This window comes from Natrix helvetica (assembly GCF_964273705.1).
Source record: "Natrix helvetica genome assembly, chromosome: 1".
Classification (NCBI taxonomy): domain Eukaryota; kingdom Metazoa; phylum Chordata; class Lepidosauria; order Squamata; family Natricidae; genus Natrix; species Natrix helvetica.
The window spans coordinates 90,581,120-90,588,965 of record NC_138548.1 but is presented as its reverse complement, the minus strand read 5'-3'; positions in this window follow the sequence as shown (position 1 = coordinate 90,588,965).

Genomic DNA, 7,846 nt, shown 5'->3' with positions numbered 1-7,846 from the left:
GGTTCCCTAAGATATATAGTGGCATGGCTATTTTTTTTTCTGACAGAGATTTAAGCCGTCTTACTTGCTGTAAGGAATTGAAACAATTCAGTGACTGCTCCAAGTCTATATCCCAGGAGAAACAAGATGTAAAATGTAAGACTATATTTCAGAGTATATGCCTTCCACCAGTCAATTGCTTCTGGCTGTGTTCCCTATATGTATGTAAAGAAGTCGATCTTTCTTTGCAAATTTTCTACAAACTTGTTCCTCTAAAAGTGAATGTGCCAAACCTCAAGAGAAAAAAGCCAAAATATTTTACAAATAGGTAACGAGATCTTCTTAGAGATCCTGGTTATAGTATAACCAGCATTAGTAAACAGTTTTATCTACTATTGCAAACTGGGCCTCCCAAACTGGAAATGAACATACTCTTAAGAGTGAGTCTGATTTGAGCTTCGCATAGATGAAAGGCAGTGAGACCAATCAGTAATGACTTATGAGTACCAAGGGAGGAAGTCAGTCTGCCTTTTTCCTTTTTCTTTTTTGCTGTCTAGAGGTTACAGATGTAATAGTCTAAAAAGAGAAACAAAAGGCAGAAAACGAAAAGAATGTCTTAGGCTTTCTCAAACGTTCGTTGTAATTCAGTTTCATATTAAAAGCCCAAGCTTATTTCTAGAACAAAAGAGAAAATTGTTTCTTTATCAGTCAACCTCAGTTAAACAAAGTTCTTGAACTAGATTGTCCAGTTCTGTCAGATCATCGTCATCATGAATATGGTTCAAGAAGAACTATTAAAATAAAATCTGTAATGCAAATACACAAGTTGTTGCATTAGTATAGCATTTTAGTTTTAAAAATAATTTTTGAGATTGGGTTATTATAGTATGTGATTATTATTCCAAAGTACAGGTATTTATCCACTTACAACCATGTTTTTGAGACCACAATTTCTGTTGCTAAGTATGGCATTTTAAGTGAGTTTTGCCCCATTTTATGACCTTTCTTGCCACAGGTGTTAAATGAACCTCTGCAGTTGTTAAGTTAGTAACATGGTTGTTAAGTGAATCTGGCTTCCCCATTGACTTTGCTTGTCAGAAGGCTTCAAAATGGGATTGCATGATCTTGAGACACTGCAAGTCATAAATAAGAGTCAGTTGCCAAGCAACCAAATTTTGACACATGAATATGTTCATAAGCTGCAACGGTCATAAGTGTGAAAAATGGTCATAAGTCACTTTTTACTGACCTCACAAGAATGGAAGACAACCTTGAGCCCTGTCAGGATCGAACTTCTGGCAATGGGCAGAATTAGCCTATAATGCTGCAGTCTTAGAAGGATAATACTTAGAAGGATAATATTGAGATAATCTACAGCAGGGGTGTCAAACTCAAGGCCCGCAGGTCAAATCCGGCTTGTGGGGTGCTTAAAACCAGCCTGTGGGACCGGCCAGAAAATATCAGAGGACCAGCCCCGCGGTGCCTCTGCCGGCTAAAACGAGCCACATGCAGCTCCCTCGCAGCTCATTTTCACCCTCCATGGCATCCTGCACCACTCTGCTGGCCGAAAACTGGTCACCCCCACACCCTGCTTTGGCCGACAGGGTGCTGCAGTAGGCAATAGGCATCCCAAGAGTGGGTTGCTCCTAATTTGGCCTGGTTCGGCCAAACTGGTAGTGGAATTCAGGCCTGGGTCATAGAACCGCCAGCGACCCAAGCCTGCCATGCCCCAGAACCAGTTTCCTTGCTGCCGCTGGGCCGCCACCAATTTGATTTTTAGTGACTGCGCGTATGCAGTTCACTGTAAATTGTTCTCCGCATGCATGAAGAACAATTTACATTGAACAGTGCATGCACTCACAGTGCGCGTTGCGCGTGGATTGGAAACCAGTAGTAAAATCAGCAGCAACCCACCACTCGTCCATCCTGTCTCCCCCACGTTCCCCCTCTCCGGCCCAAGGAGAACTACAATGCTGATTCAGCCCTCAAAGAAATCCAGTTTGACACCCCTGATCTACAGCAAGAAAGGACAACCTTTTTCTGATCTAATGATGATAGTTGAATTTTGAATCCTGAATCAGAAACTGCATTTCAAAATGTAAGCAGGGCCAGGACATATATTAAATTTTATCTAGATTAATTTAAGTGTAATTAACATTAAAATGCAAATGTACTATCAAGAACGTGGTGGGAGCATATCTTCAGCGCCAGAATATTAAAAACGTTGTTTGTGGGACAGGTTCTACAACAGTATATTCCATCTTTTTAGCAGAAACCATGAGACTTAGATCCTACTCTTATTACTTGATTTTAATGTAAAGCAGTTATCTAAATCTTAATTAATAGCTCTTAATTTCTGTCTTCTGCAAAGCATAAATAGTAGCACTAGAAAAACAAAATTATTATGAAGCTAGCATCTATTATAAGGGAGAAAATGTATCTTCAGTAGACACAGGATTAGTTATAATAAAGAAAATATTGCCAAAGCTGAAATTAGCAATGAATAAATATTGCATTGAAGTTCGTATATTAATGGGAATAGGTTTGTCCTAAACTCTTTAAAAATTAATTGCCAGGAAAACTGCCTTTTTGGGGTTTTTAAACATTTTTTCAGTTCCTTTTGCCCCAAGTCCTAATTGTGTTCAGTTATGGTCTAATACACCAAGATATGCAACTAATCCCTCCTCCTGCTTCTTCAAAACTGTATGCCTTATGAAAACCCACAAATGCAGCCTAACCTAGGGCAGTTCTTCCAGCAGACAGCACTGATATAATTACAGTAGTTTTTGTTGCAATAAACCAGATGTTCTTCTTCTGGAATGCAAGCATTTTCCCCTTCTTCAAGCACCATTTAATATGTTGCCTCTTTTTAAGCCTCACATCAGCTGTTCATAAAACTCTTTTCCCATTGAGTATAGTTTACAGATTTCGTTTACAGATGCTTACAGTATGTCTGAAAAGAATGAGACAATAGAAAAAAAGGAATTTGATGGATTGTAGGAGAAGAAAAGAAGAAAATCCCTTTCTTCCCTTTTTTTTTCATTTTCCTGCTACATTTAAAACTATTCTTGCCCTGCTTGATGTCGAACCATCTAAATGTTTTAACTGATGTTGTCTATTCTTGTAAGAAAATAAAAAGAATTTTATGCATTTCATGTGAACCATCCTACCCTTTAAAATATTGAGAAGATTTTATGAATTATATTCATTCAAAAGAGAAATTATTTAATTTTAAGCGTCTGTTTACTATTGAGAAGATTGTTTTCTATCCGGTTTATATCTTATCTTTTTATTTTATTAAAAGGATTTTTATTGCTTTGTGTGTTTGAATGCATTTAGTAACTCTGTAACTACCTATATATGTTTAATCATGAATAATGTTTGGCATAATTTAATCATTATTAATTATAAAATAATAAATGAATAAAAAAACATAGCAGAGATTTCTTAGCTGTGCTTGTAATAGTTCATCCGCTTCAAGGATTAAAGAACATATTATGTTGAATACATTGCGTGTCCTGTGTCTTTAAGGACAGTGTTTCAAAATAAGGAACCGTGATCTAAACTGATGATTTCCTCCCCCCCTCCTATTAGAAAAAGATTTGGGGGCAGGACATCTTTTATTATGATAGAACACAGAAGCCAATAGGGGGCTCCAAATTCAGATGAGCCCTTTGCATTAACTTTCAAGTTAAAACTTGGAGCTTTGCATTCTATAATTGTGGATTACATGTAATACTGAGCTGCATTACACTGTACTACTTTTCCATTTTGGTGCAATGCTTTATTTATTACTTTGATACATAGCTCTGTTTGCATTTCTAGGATATTCAAAGCAGTTAACAAAGAAAAAAACAAAGAACAAAAGTCCCTATGCATACAATACTATAAACCAAATAAAATCCAATTAAAAATAATCTGGAATGAAACTCACTCTCAACCAATGATATCTAAATATCCTTTTAGAAATGTGATTAAAAATAGAACAAGATGCAAATAAAACAAGTGCATCAAATGTGTCTTAGGGAACAATATGATATAAAAATGTCAATTCTTGTTTCAATGCATAATTATCTTAAAGAATCAAAACTTGGTTAGATTTGTTTTCATCGTTGTAAGCAACTGCTCTGTAAGGGTGAGAAATTATCTCACGAAGCTAAGAAAAATATGAAACTTGTGGTATGTAACAATTGTTCCAAAAAGGACAGGTTTGACATATATAATTCAAAGCATTTTTGCTTTCACTTTCCAATTGACAATGCAAACTCTGAAACAATTCAGCCCTTTCCTGGATGTTTATAATACGTATGATTGGTTCATGTGATGTAGATTCACCAACAACTAAAGAGCAAACCCCATCCAATTGTTCCAAATACCAAAAACAACCAAATATAGCTGGAGCTTCAGTGCACTACGAGCTATTACTTTTTGTCACTGTTTTATGTAGGCTAAATAAAACTGGTCCTATTTCAATTCTGGATGATCTCATAGACAGAAAAAAAGATAACTCTGACAGGACCACAGAAACAACATAAGATCAAGCGGAAGAGTTCTGAGAATTTTCTTTGATAAGCAAATTATATAGCAAACTGCAAATGGTTCTTAACAGTTTTGCAACAGCAGCTTAATGTGTTTTCCTTTATTGATAGATGGATTGAGTTTGACTTGGTGCTCAGAGAGTTCTAAAGACTGCATAGTTAATTAAAATGGATCAGGAACCAAGAAATTCTTACCTACTGTATGTCTTCTCCTTATGTCCTTCTGCCAATAATGACTTAGAGTATGTCTCAAATTCCCATTATACAAGTGGATCAGGCAAATACAAATACAATCCTTTCAGAAAGAGGGTTCTGAGTATTGAGTTAATGTGCATAGGTGCATTTATCACACATTCCAGGCAAGACGCATAGAAACATACACCCAGCTGGCAAAACTGCCCGGTTACAAATATATAAAAGAAATCACATTCCAGAGTTATGGAACTGCCCAACTGCTCCACCAAACACTAATCTCTAAAAGGGTTTTGTACTAGAATATACACCTGAATTATTTGGCTAATGATTTAATTTAGCAGCATAGGAAAACAAGTACAGAGAAATAAGAAACAGGGGATGGTGTACTTAGATCATAGCTTGAACCTTGCATAGTAACTTGAGGAAGATATTTTGCTAAATGTAGGCATCTGATGAAGAATGATTACAGGAACTGGGCATGGCTAGTCTAGTGAAGAGAAGGACCAGGGAAACATGGTAGCAGTGTTCCAATATTTGAGGGGCTGCCACAGAGAGGAGGGGATCAAGCTATTTTCCAAGCCACCTGAAGGCCAGACAAGGAATAATGGATGGAAGCTAATAGAGGAGGGATTCAACTTAGAAATAAGGAGAAATTGACAGTGAGAGCAATCAATCAATGGAACAGCTTGCCTTCTGAAGTTGTGGGAGCTTCATCACTGGAGGCTTTTAAGAAGAGATTGGACCATCAGAAATGGTGTAGGGTCTCCTGCTAGGGTGGTGTGTGTGTGTGTTGGACTATATGACCTACAAGGTCCCTTCCAACTCTGTTAGTCCGTAAGGCATTGATTGTAAAGTCACTTGAAGAAGGAATGGGCTCTTCTTGAATCATTAGAGCAGGAAACACCAAGAGGAAGGCAGCCTTGCAAGTAGAGAAACCACTAGACCGCCTGTTGTGGTTTGTCATTCGACATGTGGTAGTACAGTGTGGAAGCAGCTGCTGAGGACTGAAACCTGGGATTTTAAAACTGATACATACAGTATTTCCTACCCCCACCCCCTTGGCGGAAGCAGATTATTGTGACAAAGATGTTGATGGCTGTCCTTCTCTTTTGTTATGTACCAACCCTTGGCTTTCGGTTCCATTTTATTCTGCTACTCCTCAAGAATATTGTACTCACCTTTTGTGTTGTGAACATTTATCTTCCAAACTTTTCTGATGAACGGTAGGCTACTTTATCTTATTTTGGAGGCATTTTTTTTACCTCCTATACTGACAGGAGATGGTAGCCAATAATTATTTTTTGTAGAGAAGCTGTTTATGAATAAATTATGCAATGGTACTAGCCATACACCTAATCAGTCATTATAGGTTCCACCAGTGGTGGGTTCCGGATCCCGTTGCAACTGGTACGGTGCAACAGGGCCGGGCATCCACCACATGCACGCATGCAACACGTACATGCATACTTACTGCCCACGATGCTCTAGCTGCTAGGCGGAGCATTGCGCAAGCACCATATGTTCCGTGCACGTGCACATAAGCCCTGATCAGCTCAAATACAGGTCAGTAGGGTGGGTGGGCGGGTGGGCCCTCCGGAACACCGTACCGGAATGGTACCTGGCCTCCTAGCAGGCACCGGTATGTCTGTACCAGGGTGTACTGGTCGTATCCCACCACTGGGTTCCACTATGAAACATTCCCACATGATAGATGCATTTGGATATCACCATTTCTCTAAATCATGCTTATAGTCGCCTCTTCTCTATATGTTAGAAGCAATGTATTTCAAGATCAAACCACAGTTTATCATGAGAGACCAGGCAGCAATCTGTGATTTGAATAAAGATACCAAGACAAGATTGGGCTACAGTAATTATATCTCTATAATGTTAGTGACTGGATGATTTGATGAGACATGAATAAAGCCAGACTGTCACATTTCAACCATATATATCAAGGTAGAGAATTTCATGCACTGGAAATAAATAACCACCTAATTCCAATCTGATGCGTGCGAGGATAGCATCAGCCAAATGCTCCCACTTGACAGTAGGACAAATGGATTCCTGGTGTAATCTTCTGACGTTTGCAGAGATTCACCAGTAGTATGCTTACCTCAGGGGACCAATCTGCTAAATTTATACTTTGTCAAATATAAAGGCTTCCCATAAAGTGGATTTTACATGACTTTGAAACATGGTGTAATTTTTCACTGATGTGGTAGAGGATGCAGACATTGCTAGCCTGATTTTATAGAAATCTTTGAAAGCAGTCCATAAAGTATTTGAGGAAACCTAAGAGGCACCCACAGGTTTGGAAGGAGATGATAGAACACTGCCATTATGCAACCACAGCCAGCCCCCCACTTTGTAAAAAAAAAAAGAGCTGTACTGTATCAGTTTTACATTTTTGCCTTCTTTAACAAGAATGTCAGAGTTAAAATAGATAAATAAATAGGCCTGTCTTGGGATCCAAGCTTCAGATCCGTTCCATCACAGAGCTTGTAACTAAGGCCTTTACATTTCCTCATATGGCCATGCTCTGCTCATTTAATGTTTCCACAGCATACACTTTCAGCTTGCAAATGTTTCCTTGCTCAGCCATTATTGCAATTGTGTAAAACCTCTGCTTGAAATTCACCTGGCTCTGAGACATTGTGTTAAGGACAGAGGCAAACCTGACAGTTTGTTTTAAGCAAAACAGAATCTTAGGCAAATGTCTCCCCCCCCCCCCCCCCTGATTTATGACAAATATACTGTAGGGAGGTTTTCTACAGCCGGATGGCTGGAGTCTAGTTCATAGAAACACTAATCCTAGAATAACCTTTTGCCAAAGGTTATCCCACAACTGACCCTAAACTATTCACCTCTAAAAAGGTTACCCTGCCCCCCCCAAAGTACCCCTTATCCTAACTGACTCTCTTTGAAGCAGAGGTAAGGCAAGGGTCAGTTACATGCAAGTTGTCCAAAATAATAGCTCAAAGAGTTTAACTAAGGGCAGTATTCAAAATACTGGGTGGTCTGAAAGGTGCTTTTCTTCCCTTCAGAGTGATTGCTTCCATTACTACATCTTTTTCCACTTCCATTTCATATTCATATTTCTTTTCATATTCACAGGAATATGTGCAAGAGTT